General features: G+C 39.8%; 1 long non-coding RNA gene across 2 annotated transcripts; it reads left to right on the top strand.

Moving 5' to 3' along the window:
- The first annotated feature begins 9463 nt into the window (after window positions 1-9463).
- On the top strand, window positions 9464-11002 carry LOC120524212. Of its 2 annotated transcripts, none has more exons than XR_005632769.1 (3): window positions 9464-9653; window positions 9744-9923; window positions 10435-11002. It is a non-coding gene; the product is annotated as an uncharacterized LOC120524212 (long non-coding RNA). The 2 variants fall into 2 exon arrangements; XR_005632770.1 differs by having other exon boundaries at window positions 9464-9649.
- Window positions 11003-16774: the final 5772 nt, after the last annotated feature.

Raw genomic sequence — 16774 nt, forward strand, 5'->3', positions numbered from 1 at the left:
ACTGACTCAAAGTCTGTGCGCCGTGCCAGAGCTCATTCCTCATTCTGATAGCAAATTAAGTCCGTTCTTAAGCGGAATGCAGGAAAGCATGTTGGCTGGTGAAGGGAGATCCAAGTCACCAGGTTCAAATCTCATCACCCCAGCTGTTAATCAATGTTTAGGAATGGCCCTTTTTAAAATTATTACACATTAAAGAAATTTTAATCTATATAATTGTATGGGGTATTGCTCTGGATCTGTGTTCTCCATTAAACTAACTAAATAAAATCAAAGCTGATACACCTGTCCATTTACTAAGCTACTTTTTCAATTAAAGTTGTACTGAGGCCAAATTCTACCCGAGCAGCCAAACCTGGATGGGCCACCAGTACATGACAGGACAAAATCATCCATCCATCCATTATCCAACCCGCTATATCCTAACTACAGGGTCACGGGGGTCTGCTGGAGCCAAGGACACAATCATACAATTATAAATACATATTCATCTCAGACCTGTTTAGGTTCATCAGGTAGCATAATATGTGTATTGTTAGTATGTGGGTTGAAACTGAAGTACATGGGGAAAGTGGGAAAGATGTGGTCCCTGGAGCAGCACAGCAGACTTCCCACATACACACAAACTCCCTAAGTAGTAGTGCGGCAGTGTTAACCTGCGCTCCATAAAATGAATGATGATTAATAACGGTTCAGGCTTTCATGTCATACTGTTTTCTCATTCTATATCACTTTGAACCTGTAATGCTGTAGTAATTACATTAACACTTGGGAATTTCATTCCTAATAAAAGGCATAACATTAGAACATTTGAGAGAAGAACAGGCCATTTAGCCTAACAAGCTTGTTCATCCTCTTCAAGTCGAGATCTGAAGGACTCTAAATTCCTACTCTGCACCACACTATTTGGTAATATATTACATGTATCTGTAACTCTTTGTGTGAAGCAAAACATTTTAATGTCGGTGAAAAAAATGTATACTTAACTAGCATCCAACTGTGACTCTATGATTGTGTCGTAGAATTTATTTTAAGGTAACAGCTGGGATTTTGCTGTGCAAATCCACCTTAATAAAAGAATAAGTGTCTGTGGAACTGTCCAGTTGTTCTGATGAGCACATTTCTCATTATTCAGCAGTATAAACATTTTGAATGTTGCTGTAAAGAAAATTATTTCTTGTTTAGTCTCTTTCATTACTTGTTTTCATTAAAAGCTATATAATGAATCAGACCTCAATTTAGTCTTTAAATTAACACACAAATGATATGTGTGAGTGAAAATGCCATGAGAGCCATTTGTGATAGTAAAACATGTAACTCTGGCCTAGATAACAAACATGGCTAATGTAAGGTAGTTGGAAATTGAAGGACATTGAGGGATTTGGACACACAGAGTTTCTTCATTTGTGAGAAGTAATTACCTATCCATCCATCCATTATCCAACCCGCTATATCCTAACTACAGGGTCACGGGGGCCTGCTGGAGCCAAACTCAGCCAACACAGGGCGCAAGGCGGGAAACAAGCCCCGGGCAGGGTGCCAGCCCACCACAGAGTAATTGCCTATTCCCTGTTAAATGGGCAGACATCTTGAGTGTAGCTGTAAGGGAGAGTTGAGGTCCAGAATTGCAGGGTTACCCTAGACCACTAGGGGTAGTGCTAGAAGGACAACCCCAGGGATTTCAGTGGCTAAATCTGACCAGGTGCTCACAGAAGCAGGTCCTGGCTAAAGTTCAGAAGCTCCTCCCAGCAATCAGTCAGTTGATTTTTTTGTAATAGGGTACAAGAAGTTGAATGCTGAGATGAAGAGAGGCCTGGGAGTTGAAGGGCTACAGAAGTTGTGAAAGTGAACTGAATGTGGCTTATTCATAGGTCAGAAAGTGCATAGGACATGCAAGCAAACAGACAGATGTGCAAATGCTATTTTTCTTGGTCCAGTGGGGCAGCCGAGGTCTTGCTTGGTCTTTATTTTGTAACTTCAGTCCACCTGATGATTTCTGCCCTTCATTGAGTTATTATTTAATAATAACTACACCAACTTTGAGGACTATAACCTCCTGGACGTTTAATTTGGGTTATGGGGTCTGCTCACATTTTATAAAAACTATGTTCTAGGTGTCTCTACCATGTAATGGTTTTCCCCATGAAAGTTTCAGTATAAAATAAATATATTTTACTAAACACTAACCATCTGACCTGTTGAAAACAGGTAATAGGATACATTTTAAAATGCTGTATTTACTCTTTCTTGCCCTACATGTACCTTTAGCACATTTCCTCAGTATCCGTGTGTGTCTGAACCTCTCTTTACTGACGCACTTACTGTTGAGCACATTCCTGTAAAGCCTGCCTCTCAGACTTTTTCATTTTGAGGTGACCTGCTTTCCTCGTGTCCACTTTTAAAATTCCTATCTTTGAAGGCGACTCACAGCATGCACTACCCAATTTGCAGTACCTTGTATCATCTTCAATGCCTTTTACTTTTCCTCATGTGTCTCTCGCTTGAGCGTGTCACCAAACCCGAACTGACCAATCAGATTACTTACAGGGACTGAACACACACACACACACACACAGATCCTAGTGTTTTATTATATATTAGATTCAGGCTAAACTTTGAGAGCTTATCTCTTCAGATTTGCACATTTACTTAGAAAAACACTTAATAAAATGAATAGCAATGAAGCACCACACTATATAATTATACCACCTATTACTATGTTATAGTTTTCCTGATGAAAAGTGCTATATAAAATATTGTATGTACATACTGTATTATTAACGGTTTAGTAAGTTTTTCTTCTTTTTCAATTTAGATTTGTATTTCTCACCAAAGGCTCTATATGAAACATGTAACAATTAATGATTATACTACTTAGAGCTATCAGCTGCGATAAATGGTTCTCTTCCTTATTAAAGTATCACTCAGTCATCACTAGACCTACTGCCTTTTCTCTCTTTCCCTTCACATCCTGCTATCTCTCCCTTTCTCTATAATCACAGAAACTCCTGGTTTTAAACTCATTTCTCAGATTCATTTAGAGTCTAACTCAGAGGTCTTTGGTGTTTGTGCAACCCTGAGCCTTCATTTTACTCTGAAGGTCCGAGGTTTCCATTTTGATAGAGGATCAGACAGTCCTGTTAGAGGGACATAACACATTTGCTCCACATTGGCGCTCCTGCCTGTAAATAACGTTTGGAGCACTCCAGACATTACACAGGTCAGAGTGTCCAACTACCTGCTTATTTTGTCAGGGTCTTGAATGGTCCTGCTCCTGTCCTCACTGCAGACTGCCTTCAAAATGGTGTATTAGGCTGATTGGTATTTAGTAGATGCACCTCTGGTGTCAATGAAAGCCTTCATTCTGAGCGGACAGGTCTCGGTCAGCTTTACACATTTGGACACTACACTTTTCCTCCATTCTTCTTTGCAAAACTCCTCATGCTCCGTCACTCCGTTGAGTGAATTGCCTTTATCGAGTACAGTGATGGTTTCTCATTTGGAATGAGATCTTGTCACTGACTCAACTACTCCAGTACTCACACTGATGTTTTAAGGCATCCCTCTGCAGCTTTGACTTCATGCTTGTGATTGTTGTCTTGCTGGAAAACAGACCTTCTCCCAAGGTGCAGATGTCTTGCAGACTACATCAAGATTTACCCCAGGATTTCCCTGTATTTTACCACATTAACTTTACCCCCTACTCTCATAATCCTTCCAGGGTCTGCTGCAGACAAGCATCCTCACAGCATGATGCTGCCACCAACCTCATTTAGTGGTGGGAATGATAATGCTTTTGATAATGTGCAGTTTTTGGATTACATTAAATAAGAGCGTTTAGCCAGATGGCCAAAAAGTTCACTTTTGGTGTCATCAGACCATAGAACCTACTTCCAGATGACTTCTGGAAAAGTCTAACTGAGTTGTCATAAGAGCTTTGTTCTAACAGTGGCTTTCTCTTTGTCACTGTCCCATAAAGCTGTGACTGATGAAGCACCCAGACAGTGGTTGTTGTCAGCACAGTCTCCACAATCTTGCCCATTGCAGCTTGTAGTACTTCAGAGTTATCTGAGGTCTCTTGGTGGCCCCCTCACACTGGTGTTCTTTTTGCATGATCAGTCAGTTTTTGTGGATGGTCTGTTCGAGGCACATTTACAGCTGTGCTATACTCTTTCAGTTTCTTAATGAATGATTTAACGGGGCTCCAAGGGATATTTGGTCACTTGGGTGGTTTCTTGTCACCATCTCCTGCCTTGTGCTTTTCAGTCACCATTTCACCAAGTTATCTGGAGTGTTGATTGTGTAGGTTAGGCCACCACACTGCCTTCCTGATAAGGTGCATTTATACTACAATTAACTAAATCCACAGATAGGGGATTTCCATTGAACTCATTTTGTGACTTCTAAAACAAATTGGCTACACCAGTGATGTGTCATATTAAAGGTGGTGAATACTTTGTAACCAGTTATTTTATATTTATTATTAATTTAAACCACTTTGCAAAGATGTTTCACTGTGACAAAAAAGAGACGTTTCCTGTTGATCAATGGCAAAAAAGCCAAATTAAATATACAGTACAGTGATTCCATGTTGTATAACAATAAAATGTGAATACTTCCAAGTGGGTGAATACTTTTTATAGACATTATACATTGTGCGCTTAGTGCATGGTGTTACTTTCTAAATATAGTGCATTTCCTAGTAAGTAATACGAAGGAGCAGTCTGTGTGCAATTTGTGAAGCCGTACTTTTTAAACTCGTATACACGCTACATGAGATAAAGGAGGACCCTTGAAGTGCAGGTTGCAGCTGCTGCTTCTATTTTTAGACCCGAATTGCGTTTTCCACCTGTACTAACCTGCTTCTGAGAATTCAGAATGATTTGCCCAGTCAGGAAACGCGTTCATCTTGTGTCTCTCTCGAGCACCCTCATCAATTGTACAGTGACGTTTGAGAGATGTGACTCAGTGCACCCCCCGCTTCCTAACTAAGCTAAGGAAAGATTTACTCATCTGCAATTTGAATGACACTGAAAGGAACAAGAAAGCAAAAAAGCTGCTTCAGAGACAATTCTGATTTACCCGTGCCCACATTTTTTTTTTCCCAGGTGGGCTGTTATTTGCTGTTCTGTTTAAAGTGGCCACTTTGGGAAGCCCATCTGAACTGGAGAACACTATAGTGTATTCATGTTGTCTTTATTCTACACTGCCAGTTGTAATACACCATTTTACACCCTTCCATGCTGGTGACCCTGTGGTTAGAATTATTGCCTCTCAGCCCTTAGGTCTCAGGTTCAGTTCTAGTGGTCTCATTTTCATGTTATGCTCTCTCTGTTTGTGTAGGTGTGCCATACAGTGGGGTCCTACCACATTATTACCAGGCACCTTAACTCTTACTGGTATAGCTTTAATACTTCAATAATAATAATAATAATAATAATAACCTTATTCAGGTCTAACAATTCGAAGCAGAATACCGGACTTGGGCCCAGTCAGGATTGTCCCCACGCTGGATCTTGAATTTGTGGTCACACTTTTTCACTCGATTTGTGCTCTTAAAAAGGAGATGAGGCACTCTACTGAAACAGGCATCCATAGAAAAGCCAGCCACCCACTCACTTACGCTGGTGCGCCCAGGCCGCTTCCAGGCCAGCAACTGTCTGCACAGATGGCAGCTCCTCAGACGTCATACTGCTCTTCAAATCTGATATGACATCAAGTCCAGAATTTAATAAAAGCGCCTTACCTGTAACATCTGGTGGCTCTAAAGCAATGTGCTTTTTTCAGATAATTAAACAACAAAACAATTAAAGGAACAGGAAGACAGTTTCAGAGGAAAAGGCAGCTTTGAGGAATATGATTAGATTTTTTTTAATAAAATTCCTCTTCCTCTTTTAATTTTTTATTTGTGCTGTAACATATTGTCACATAATATTCTCAAATCCGATTAATCCAGTTTGGGGTCAAGGAGGCCATCTCTGTTTCTGCAGCTTTGACTGTCCAGCTTTAACCAAGCCCAGGTCTGAATGCTTATGAGCACTGTGCTAAGTCAGCCATCTCTAGAATGTTCAAAGAAGCTACAACACCCGGAGAACACCCACACAAATGCCGGTAAGACCTACAAATACCTTGTACAAATCTCACTTCCACCAATTTTATGAAACTGCATATTTCAAAAATTTCCTAACTCGGTGAGGCCCTCTGGTGAGTAATTAAATCACTGAACAATTCTAGACACCCAAAAACAGTTTTCTACTCTACTGAGTTGCCATTTGACTGAGCAGAATAACCCCTGAAAGAAGCACATATTTTATACCAGAGGTCCGCTAAGAGACATCAGCTGGTGAAAGAAAAAGAAATGTAAATAAATACAAGAAAAAAAGATTTTAACAGCGTGTCATAAGACGGTTTTTGGGGATTGTGAGGCGGTGGAATGTGATTGTTGTATATACACATTCTTCTGAAGTGCTATCATGTTTTCTCTATGGACACCACCATGCTGAAGGTTGATTGCTAGGATGCACGACTGTGTTGCTGGGAGATGGTGTTCAGAGGTCGTATGTCATGACGTCGTTAGCGAGACATTTTAAAAAGCTAGCACCGCACATACCTCATTCATCCAAAAATGGACTACTGATAGAAAATACTTTGCCTCGTTACTTATTTTTAGTTTTTGATTCTAATGGTTACAACATTTCTTTTCTGTCCTCTGATTATAGCTTATGTCTCGTGTTTCTCTGAAGTTACATGTACAGTTTTTGTCTTATAAATTAGTGGTCTGTTTTCAGACTATGATTCTGACCCTGCATGCACTCTGACTTTTCTGTGCTACCTCCCAGTTCCATTTTCCTCCAGACTGCTGTTGTTGTTGTGCAAACAGTACACTGAGAATCCATTTTATCTACCATCCAAAATCAAAGTCAAAATCAAAAAGGGGTCTATAATACAAATAAAGACTAAACCAGAAACCACACAAACATTTTTTTAACTATTTGCAAACGTGATGATGAAAGGTTGTCATAGGTGTCCTTTTAGCCCATGGTGTGAATGATGTCAAGCACCATGACTTCCGACAACTGGACGTGCATCTTAACAATGGAACTACTAAAACAGAGACGTGCATGAAAATAGAGATGGCACTGAAGCAAAAAAATGTATAACTCTCAGAAAAATAACAATGTTAGATATGAATTCTTTGACCCAAAAAAACTCTAATTACAAGTAAAAAACAGCAATATCAGTTCAGAAATGGTGTTTCACTATTGGCGCTATTGCCCACCTTTTTCCCAACAGACAATACGCAGGACACAGGGTAAAATCACCAAGAAGTTGTTTCAATTTCTTCTTTTCTCAATATTGTACCCCACAAGCACCACAACCACCACAATAAACAATAAATCAATAATAACTATACAATTCTCTCCTCCCAGCAGCTCCGTCACACTCCCTCCCAACTCCGGCTCCCTGCTGGGTCTCCACTTAGTCCTTTATATAGTCCTTGACCCGGAAGTGCTTCTGTTCTTCCGTCCATGTGATTCACCAGCACTTCCAGGTCAGATGGAGACTTTTATTTTCTTCAGCCCGGAAGTACTTCTGTCCTTCTGTCCCCATGACTTGGGAGTACTTCCGGGCTATATTGGAAACAGAAGTCCCCATGTCTCCCTGCAGCATCCCCTGGTGGCACCCACAGTACCCAACAGGGCTGTGAAGCCAAACTCCATTTCCCAGGGTGCCCTGCAGGAATCCAGGGCACCGCTAAGCTGCAGGGCAGTCGCCATCTAGAGTCCTGGTTGCTGCCAGCCGTCCTTCACAACTGGTAAAAAATAATACAGAGTACGAATCTTAATAATTGATTTGTATTACTCTTTGTCTTGTGTGCATTTTCATCCAAGGTGATTTACAAAATCCATAAGTACATCGTGTCTGAATGAGTGCTGTAGACCTCCTCCTCCTCCTTACCTCCTGCATGAACAACTTTAATAAGTGTCTTAGGTAGTGCACCAGCTAAAGTAGACATGAGGGTAAACCAGAGAATTGTTCTTTGTCGAGTTACATTTGTAGAGGGCCAATAGCTCTCCCTCACTGAATATGTTTGATTTCCACTCAGACTAAAGAGGTCTCTAGAAATGTCTGCCAGCCATCACACTGTTCATACTGAGAGCTAAACTGGCTGAGTTTTTTGGGTGACAGCCATGTTTCTTAGATGTTTCATTAGAGGATACCTCAGTTCTGGGTGGATCAGGGATTCAAGCAGCTGACAGGACTGGATTACATTCAAGATGGCTGGAGGCGAGGTGCCTGATCAGCCTGGATGGACACCTGCGTGGGAGTGTGAGAGTAAGGATCTGGACAAACATGATTAGCTGGGTGGGGTTGAGCTGGCAGGGGTCAGAAAGATAGAGAAGCGGGACTAGAGTTGTGCATAAGGCTATCTCAGTAACACATGGAGTCCTTACTGTATGTGCGCTGCTGTATCTCAGTTTTTTATTCCAGTAAAAACTGAAATAAAGCCTCACAGGAGCAGTGGCACTAAATGCATTTACACATAAGCAGCAATAACAGGAAGAAGGGGCACAGGGGAACTCCCTGTTGAAATTGCTAAGCCACACAACCTGATCATATCAACTTTTATTAATCTTCACTGCACATCTGCCCTTATCTCATGCAACACATCGCCTGTATGACATAGAAAATCACTGGAGGGTCCTGCCATTTCTCAAGGACACTGAAATCAAAAAGGCTTCTGTGTAGTCTAGTCATTCCTTGGATATTTTCTTGTCTCCACCCGCTGACTTGTGCTTTTCAATCACCTTTTCGTGGAGTTGCTTTGAGTGTTCTCTCGTCTTCATTTTCTTCTTTAGGCCACCATACCGACTCACCGCAAATTGAGCTTTCCAGATACACAAGTGCATTTAGACTGCAATCAATGGAAACCCCAAACAGGTGATCTCTATTTAGATAAATGTGGGACTTGTAAAACCGATTTGCTGCTCCGGAGATGATATAGGTGTGTCATTTTAATGAGGGCAAGTTATATTACATTAAGTAGTGTTTTATATTTGTAATTCATTTAGAGCGCTTTGCAGAAATCTGTTTTCACTTAAACATTAGAGAGTAATTCTCTGTTGATCAATGTCAAAAAAGACCAATTAAATCCACTGTGATTCAATAATATATTGAAATAAAATATTTTATAGGCACTATATAAAGCTTTACGTGTGGAACACAAATCTGGCAAGCTACAAAATCTTTTAACCTAAATTTGTATTACTATAATGTATACAGCTTATACAGGGAAGTAGTAAAATTATGTCACTTTAAGTTTTGTTACTTGCTACTTAAGTTATAATTGCCAGACAATTAAGTTATAAGCTAAGTTGTAATGGCAAGACAATACCAGCCTGAAGTGATCAGATTAAAAAGGCTAACATGGATGTTTATGTATCCACTATATGGCTAACTTTATGTGGACACCCCTGTTAACTGCTGAGTTCAGATGCATCAGCTGCTCTCATTGTTAACAGCCTGGTGCAGAAAAGCAGCAAATAGCCATGCCAACTCCACTGACCCACACTGGCAGTAGAATGGACTGTAGTGAAGCGTGCAGAGACCTTCAACACGGAACTGGCATAGGACGCCACCTTTACAACAAGTCAGTATGTGAATTTTTTGCTCTGCTAATTCTGCCCCCATCATCATTAAGTATTTTCATTGGGAAATGTGACAGTGCCTATTTTTTTTAACAGGAAACTGGTACATGACCCAATACTAAGAATGACCATCTGCAGAACAAGATGCTGAATTTACCTGCCAAACTGAATGTGAACGGAGTGGAGCTGACATGAGCCTGTGTGTCACTCTTAACACAGCAGTGAGCCCTTCCATCAGTAGTGGTCGAGTGCTCACTTGTTGGCGTACCTAATTAGGTAAGTAACTCCATGCCATTCTTTGTATACACGTCTTGGGATATCTGCAGATCTTCATACTGCACTGTTTTTGCTTCATCAGATGATAATTCTGCATCTGGTGTAGAAGTTTTGAGTGTTGTTGCCACTTTTGAAGCTCCCTCCACTCACTTGCCTTTAACAAGCCCATGACTGACTTTTGAAGATGGGCTCCTTGTTAACTAGCTCAGTGATAGACTTTGGTGGGTTTGCAATTTGTTAAATCTTTTAGGTGTTGGTTCACCTCCTGTTTTGGACAGATATGATGGATACTGCACACCTGCCTGATCAGCTGTTTGATGAATACATTTTATTAAGATATTGTAACACACTGAATGTGCATCAACCATATACAAATACAAACTTATTTATTTAATACTGTTTGGAAAGTCTTGGTAATGTACATTAACAGTGCCCAAATATCTGTAAAATACTCTGCCAGCTGCAATAAAACGATTTATTTTGTGTGTTTTTTGTTTTTTGTTTCACACAGAATCTGAAGAATGACAAAAGATGGAGTTAGCATGGTAGCACAAATAAGGTCCTTCATGGAGTATGTGAGCCCCTGCTGTGTTTTTCAGGGAGCTGGCTGGAAGGGGGTCAACTGACCCTTTAAAAGAGGACCATAGGTTGGTAAGAGAGGTATAGGAAGAGAGCCCCTGGAATTCCAGTGGGTATTCATGATCTCCGCAGTTATTATGGCATTAGCTCAGAAGTAGGCCCTTGCTGGGGCTTAATGGCTCCTTGAACATGGAGTTGGGGAGTAAATGAAGACAAGAGTTCAACTGGAAGGAGGATGTAAGGCCACAGGGTCAAAGGGGAAAGTCCACTGAGACACCTTGGTGGGAAATTGCCCTGCTGCTCTTCCACTATGGATGGCACAACTGTTTTGGGCCTGGAGGCCCAGAGAGGTTTCAGGATTTCTTGTGTGTCTGTGCATTTTTTTTTGTTTCTCCTAATATTCAGTCTTCCATTGTGTACTTTATTTGTACTGACTTTCTTTTTAGAAGCTTGGCATCCTTTGCATTCATTCTCAGCTATGGCACCAGACTGCTCCCTGTCTTGTTCAAGAGCGTGATTGATTGATTGATTTCATTAAGGAGTTACAGTATCGTAAAGTGCTCTTGAGACAATCGGAGTTCAAAAGTCACTACAGAAAAAGCAGACTGATCATATTTGTTATTGTGTACAGTTTTGTAATTTGCTTAAAAAACAGAACAGAAAGGTACTAATCCATGTATATATTGATTGATTCTAATGGATTTAAGTGCTGTGTTTATTGTCGATTAATTTAGAGTAATCTGAACCTGCAACCGTTCAAGTTGAGGACACATTTCAGTATGTTTCACTGTAAAAAATCAATCCCACGATCCACCCTCCAAAAATAAAACTAGAAATTTGTCAAGTTGAAAACCAAGCAGAACTGAAAAATAAATGGTAGCCATCACTGCATGAAATTCTGGATTTCTAGTCTTCTGCAGATTAGCAATAAAACACCTTATGTCTGACCTGACTGAGATGTCGCTGTATCATTACATTAGCACACTACTGGATAAGTTTGTGCAGAGAACTGTGGAATTTTATCTGTCTACTTTTAAAGCTATTGAGGCCAAGGTGCACCAGGTGCAAGGCCAGCTAAATGACAGAGAGGACTCGGGTATGTGCTACTGTTAAGGACCTTTTGCTGCCCACTAAATGTGTGAGCTCAGCTCATTCACTGTAGGCCGATTCCTTGGAACCCGGCCATACTACCAAATGACTCATGAGACTTGGGCTGTCCAGCTGAAATTCGACAGCGGAGATTCTGAATAGACGTGCAGACGAAGAGCACGCCGTGAGAATGCTTTGCTGTCTTTTCCACACTGATTTCCACCGGCCTTGGCAGCAGTCTGTGCTTTTTTTGTAGCATTTGAGCCGCTGGGAGAGAAGTAAAAAATGGAATAAAGTGCTTTCCTTGCCAGTTTGTGAAAATATGGCCAGGCCACATCCAGAGAAAAACTGGATTTTTCTTTGAATACAACAAAGTATTGAAAGGGGAAAAATGATTTGCAAGTTACTCATTCCAAAAAGGGTTTTGTTTTTTCTGGCAATTCTAATTTTGACAATAAACCTTATTTGACAGTGACAGGTTTTTTCAACATTTTTCAGTTGACTTTTTCTTGACACTGTATTTTGATTAATCTAAATGTTCTTTTGCTGTGTTGTTAAGGACCAAGAAGGCAAAGTTGAAACAAGGATAGCCTTACTTGTGCTTATGGCTCAGTGTGTGTGTGTGTGGCCTTGACCAAGTCAGTTAACCATGCAAGAACTATGCCACGTTCAAAGTCACTTAATTCACATTTTGTCCCCATTCTCATGCTTGGTTTGAACTTCAGCAGGTCGTCTTGACAATGTCTACATCCCTAAATGCATTGAGTTGCTGCCAGGTGAATGGCCGATGAGATATTTGGATTAACAAGCAGTTGAACAGGTCTAACTACTAAAGTGCCCTGTGTGTGTGTGTGTGTGTGTGTGTATACACACCTCAAAGCCATTTGATTTTGGACCTGATTTGTTGCCATTTCAATTTAGACTGCAGCCAGCTGGCCATGTAAGCAGTATAGGGGAGCGCTGTTTAACACAGGGGATGACGGAAAAAGGAATAACTATTTTATATATATATATATATATATATATATATATACGCTCCAAGTAATATCAACCATATATAATGTCATTTTTCTAAAATGTATAACATTAAATGAATAAATACAGATTTTTGCCATGTTCCCACCCTCGTTTGCCCGTTGCTACCTGTTCGTGAGAGCTGAGCAATTCCATTCAACCAAGCGAGTAGAGCTGACCACAAACTTGATAGTAAATGATTAGCATAATTTTAAAAATTAAACTATAAATAACATAAGAGCATGTCAAAAAGACAAAACCCCTCTGGTTCACAGGGAAGAAAAAGAAGAAAAGCACAGGAGGAGAAACGACAAAAAGACAAAGGTAAATGTACAGTTTATTTATTTGAAAGTGTCCAACCCTTTAAGCAGAGTACTAGCTTGCTTTGGACAACCAAATTATGTTTTGTATCTACAATGCTAGTCACTCTAACTTAAATTTGTCAGGCAAAGTTGGGAAAAATTACATGGCCGTCTTGGAGAAAATAACATACTATTGCTTGCAATTTTCAGCAGTTCAGATAGGCCTATCTATGTCTTTTAAGTGAGCTGCACAAAAGCAATATGACTATTAATCTGATCATGCAATGTTATCATTTTCATTCACTGAAATTTTTTTTCCCCATTTCCATAACTTAATAAAAGTCATAAGCCGTTTTTTCTTTTTGTTTTGGTATATTCCTTATGTACAAGGTGTTATATAAGTTGATTATTTTATACTGCATTTTATTTATATAAATACACAATTTAAAGCTCGTCAGATGTTTTGTTTCAATCGGCATTTTAGAGTGTTAAGTCTGCATGTTGTGCTGACATTGTACTAAACGAGAGAGATGGTGTGCAGTACAAAAAGACAAAAAGCAGTTTACAGGTAGATTTCACATTCGTGAGATGATACTTCATTTTTGATGCTAGGCCTATTTCACAAATGACCTACCTAAACTGGCCTATTAGGAATTTTTTTTATTATTTTTTTATTGTACTATATGCATACCTCCCTCCCTCTCTTAGTGATGCATTTAATAAAACGAAAACCACTTTTTGGATACAACAAACTTCACTTCAAGAGAGATTTTAAAACCTGGGTGAAGTCAATGACAGATTTCAACTTCCCCAGCATGTCAAACAAAGAGTTGCTAGAGTCCCGTTAAACCATTAACACTGCTCGAACCCAGGACAAGCAGTCAGATATTGATGGCAGGGAACTTTAAATTGAAATGTTAAATTGTCCAAATGAGCCATCAAAAACATAAATATGGAACTGTTGAACATTTTGCATGAACAGAAATCTACGCCAATTTATGGGTTGCTCTACGAATATATGCCACTCTTCCAGTTAGAGTGGCTTCTGCTGAAGGAGCTTCTCTAAGCTCAATCTCATTAACACCTACAGTACCTCAGGTCTTCAATGGCACAAGAATGTCTCGCTGGACTTTCCATCATTCGTATTAATCATGTTGTCTCAACAGCTTTTTTCATGATGATGAAAGCAAGACTGGTAAAACAGTACTTAGGCTACTTATTCATATTGCTCTTTGGTTTGCATTATATAGGTTTGTGAAATGCCTTATTTATATTATATTTTTGTTCTTTTATGTCTGCACTTGCTTTTTTTTATTGTATTTTGTGAAATACTGTATATATAATTTATTTGTTTTACACGCTTGCCTCTTTTATACAGGTTTTTTGGTGTGTATTTTTGTTGTTTTTAAAATAAAGAAAATTTCAAAAGACAAACCTATGCAGTTTCTGTGTGAATGTATGAGTACAATTGTTTATGGTGAAAGAGAGCTCAATATAAGGAGCACCTGCTAAAATCTTGACTAGGGCACCAAATTGTTCAGGGCCAGCTGAGATTTGGGCAGGTCTGTGCCGCTACATTAAGGTGACCATCCGTCCCCTTTTTCGGACAACTGTCCCCACTCAGAAACATGTCCCCGTTTTGTCCCCGGTTTAAGATTTCGTCCCCGGTTTCAGCTGGTTCACTTTTTGGAATGTATGTCATCATCACGATAATTTGAACTCGACGCGCGTGCACGGTGTTTTGACGGAGGTCATGCTTTACCACATCCTGCAACTTTGGCGAGAAATCACGTGATACACTTTCGCTTCGTACTCTGTAGTATTTAAAGTCCCTACTCGTGATCTACAGATTCTACGCTCCTCTAGCCCAAACCCCCCACGTCCCCGGATTGGCCCAAAAAATTCTGGTCACCTTAGCTATATGTTCCTGAGCAGTGGGTCATTGTGTATCCCTCGTGTTTTTCTAGTGTTTTAATTTACATTGCTGTATTTTGTCAGATGATGGCAATGTCAGATGGCATAACAATCTGATACCTGCCAAGACAGGCTAGGGACTAGCATCCCATAGTATTAATTATAATATAATTAATCATTATTATTAGGCAGTTTAATTTTACATTAGAGATGTCAACACATATATAGGAAAATTCTGATATGGCCCACTTATGATCAAACAATTGAATTCTGCTCGACGGTGAGCTCAGCAGTGGGTGACGTTGCATATGCTAGATCAGTTTTAGAAGTCTTACTTATTACTTTTGATGCTCTTCTCACTTGTAATTTATTTTTCCATAAAGAATATGAAATGATTTGTCCCCTCAAATACACTATACATGTATCCCTACAGATGTCTTTGGAAAATGTTGATTTTTGCAGAAATTAATTAAAAAAATCTTCAACTAGTATTTATAGGCAAAAATCACCAATTTATTAATTAGTTAGTCAGTCAGTCAGTCATTATCCATCCCGCTATATCCTAACACAGGGTCACGGGGGTCTTCTGGAGCCAATCCCAGCCAACACAGGGCACGAGGCCGAAACAAGCCCCAGGCAGGGCGCCAGCCCACCGCAGTAGTCAATTTATGAAACAGAAAAATAAATATTGTGTAGAAATTTCCTTTTATCCAACAAATTGCAGATCTGGTATATGATGCTATTAACTGGCTACTTATGCGTCCGCATGTTCAATCTGGTAAGCTGTTGAAGTGTAGCTGTGGGTCTGTTGTGTAATGCATAACATTAATAATTGTAATTGTAATTGTAATAATTTGTATATAATAATAATAATTGTGTAACATTACTCATTTTATTGTTATCTTAGGCCTGCAATAGACCTGCCATTACATGGAACTTTAGTGATTTCTGTTTTCTAATGTTGGATTCTGCCTTATTTACTTGGTTAATTGTGCCTGACTTATGATTTATTCCATAAGTGATATTAAGTAGATTGGTAAGAAAAAAGTACAGAAAGGAGGTAAAAAGCAAGATAAGCTCAATTTCAAACTGAATGTCTTATATGTATAACTAGCCAACCCGAGGCGTACCATACGCCGCATAATCAGGCCGTTTTTTTAATGATTTTTAAGCACAGGGAGAAAATTAACATTTGAAAAATCGGTAATGTAATAAATCAGCAAGAAAAGCAACATTATAACAATGCACAGAACTAACCAACACACAATCGTCCGTGACTGAAAACTGGCGGACCACCATCGCTCATGTGCCCACCTCCAACTCGTCACTTGAGTCGTTGTCGTCTTTGCACAGTCCAGATGCACCTGTGACTCACGTAGACTTTCTGTGTTCCTGCAGGAGCATCTAAGAAGACGCATGTTTGTCGCGGATGCGAATTGCTGTATGTAGCGTGTAAAACAGTTTGCTATGGTGCACGCGGCCGTGTGTCGTAACGGAAAACTCGGTTTTTAAAGACTGCTTACTTCATTGTGTTTTAACCTAAGTTTTAAAGGATTGTTTTAAGGATCCCATGGTATACCCCTCGCAAACCGTTTTACGCGCTGCATATGGCGATTCACCTCCGGCGTGGCTCCTTCCTGTGTGCGCCATAGGTGTCTTACTTGTCGGCGGCTTAGTGAATCCACGCCCCTTCCGGCGTGCTTTCCATGGGTGTGTTGCCTTAGTGAATTATATATAATAGATACTTGCATGTTTCCCACTAATGGCTTTAATAGAATACTGACAATGGACAGAAAAGGTAGGAAATTCAACAGCATGCAAACATTACAACATATAGTGTATTTAATGTGCACACAATCACGGTGTTGTCTTATGAGTAGATGTTGAGCAACCTGTGGGTAAAAACTGTCATTGAATCTACTTGTGAAAAATGACAATAGTAGTAATATTAAT

This window comes from Polypterus senegalus, chromosome 2 (genome assembly GCF_016835505.1).
Source record: "Polypterus senegalus isolate Bchr_013 chromosome 2, ASM1683550v1, whole genome shotgun sequence".
In the NCBI taxonomy this organism is placed as follows: domain Eukaryota; kingdom Metazoa; phylum Chordata; class Cladistia; order Polypteriformes; family Polypteridae; genus Polypterus; species Polypterus senegalus.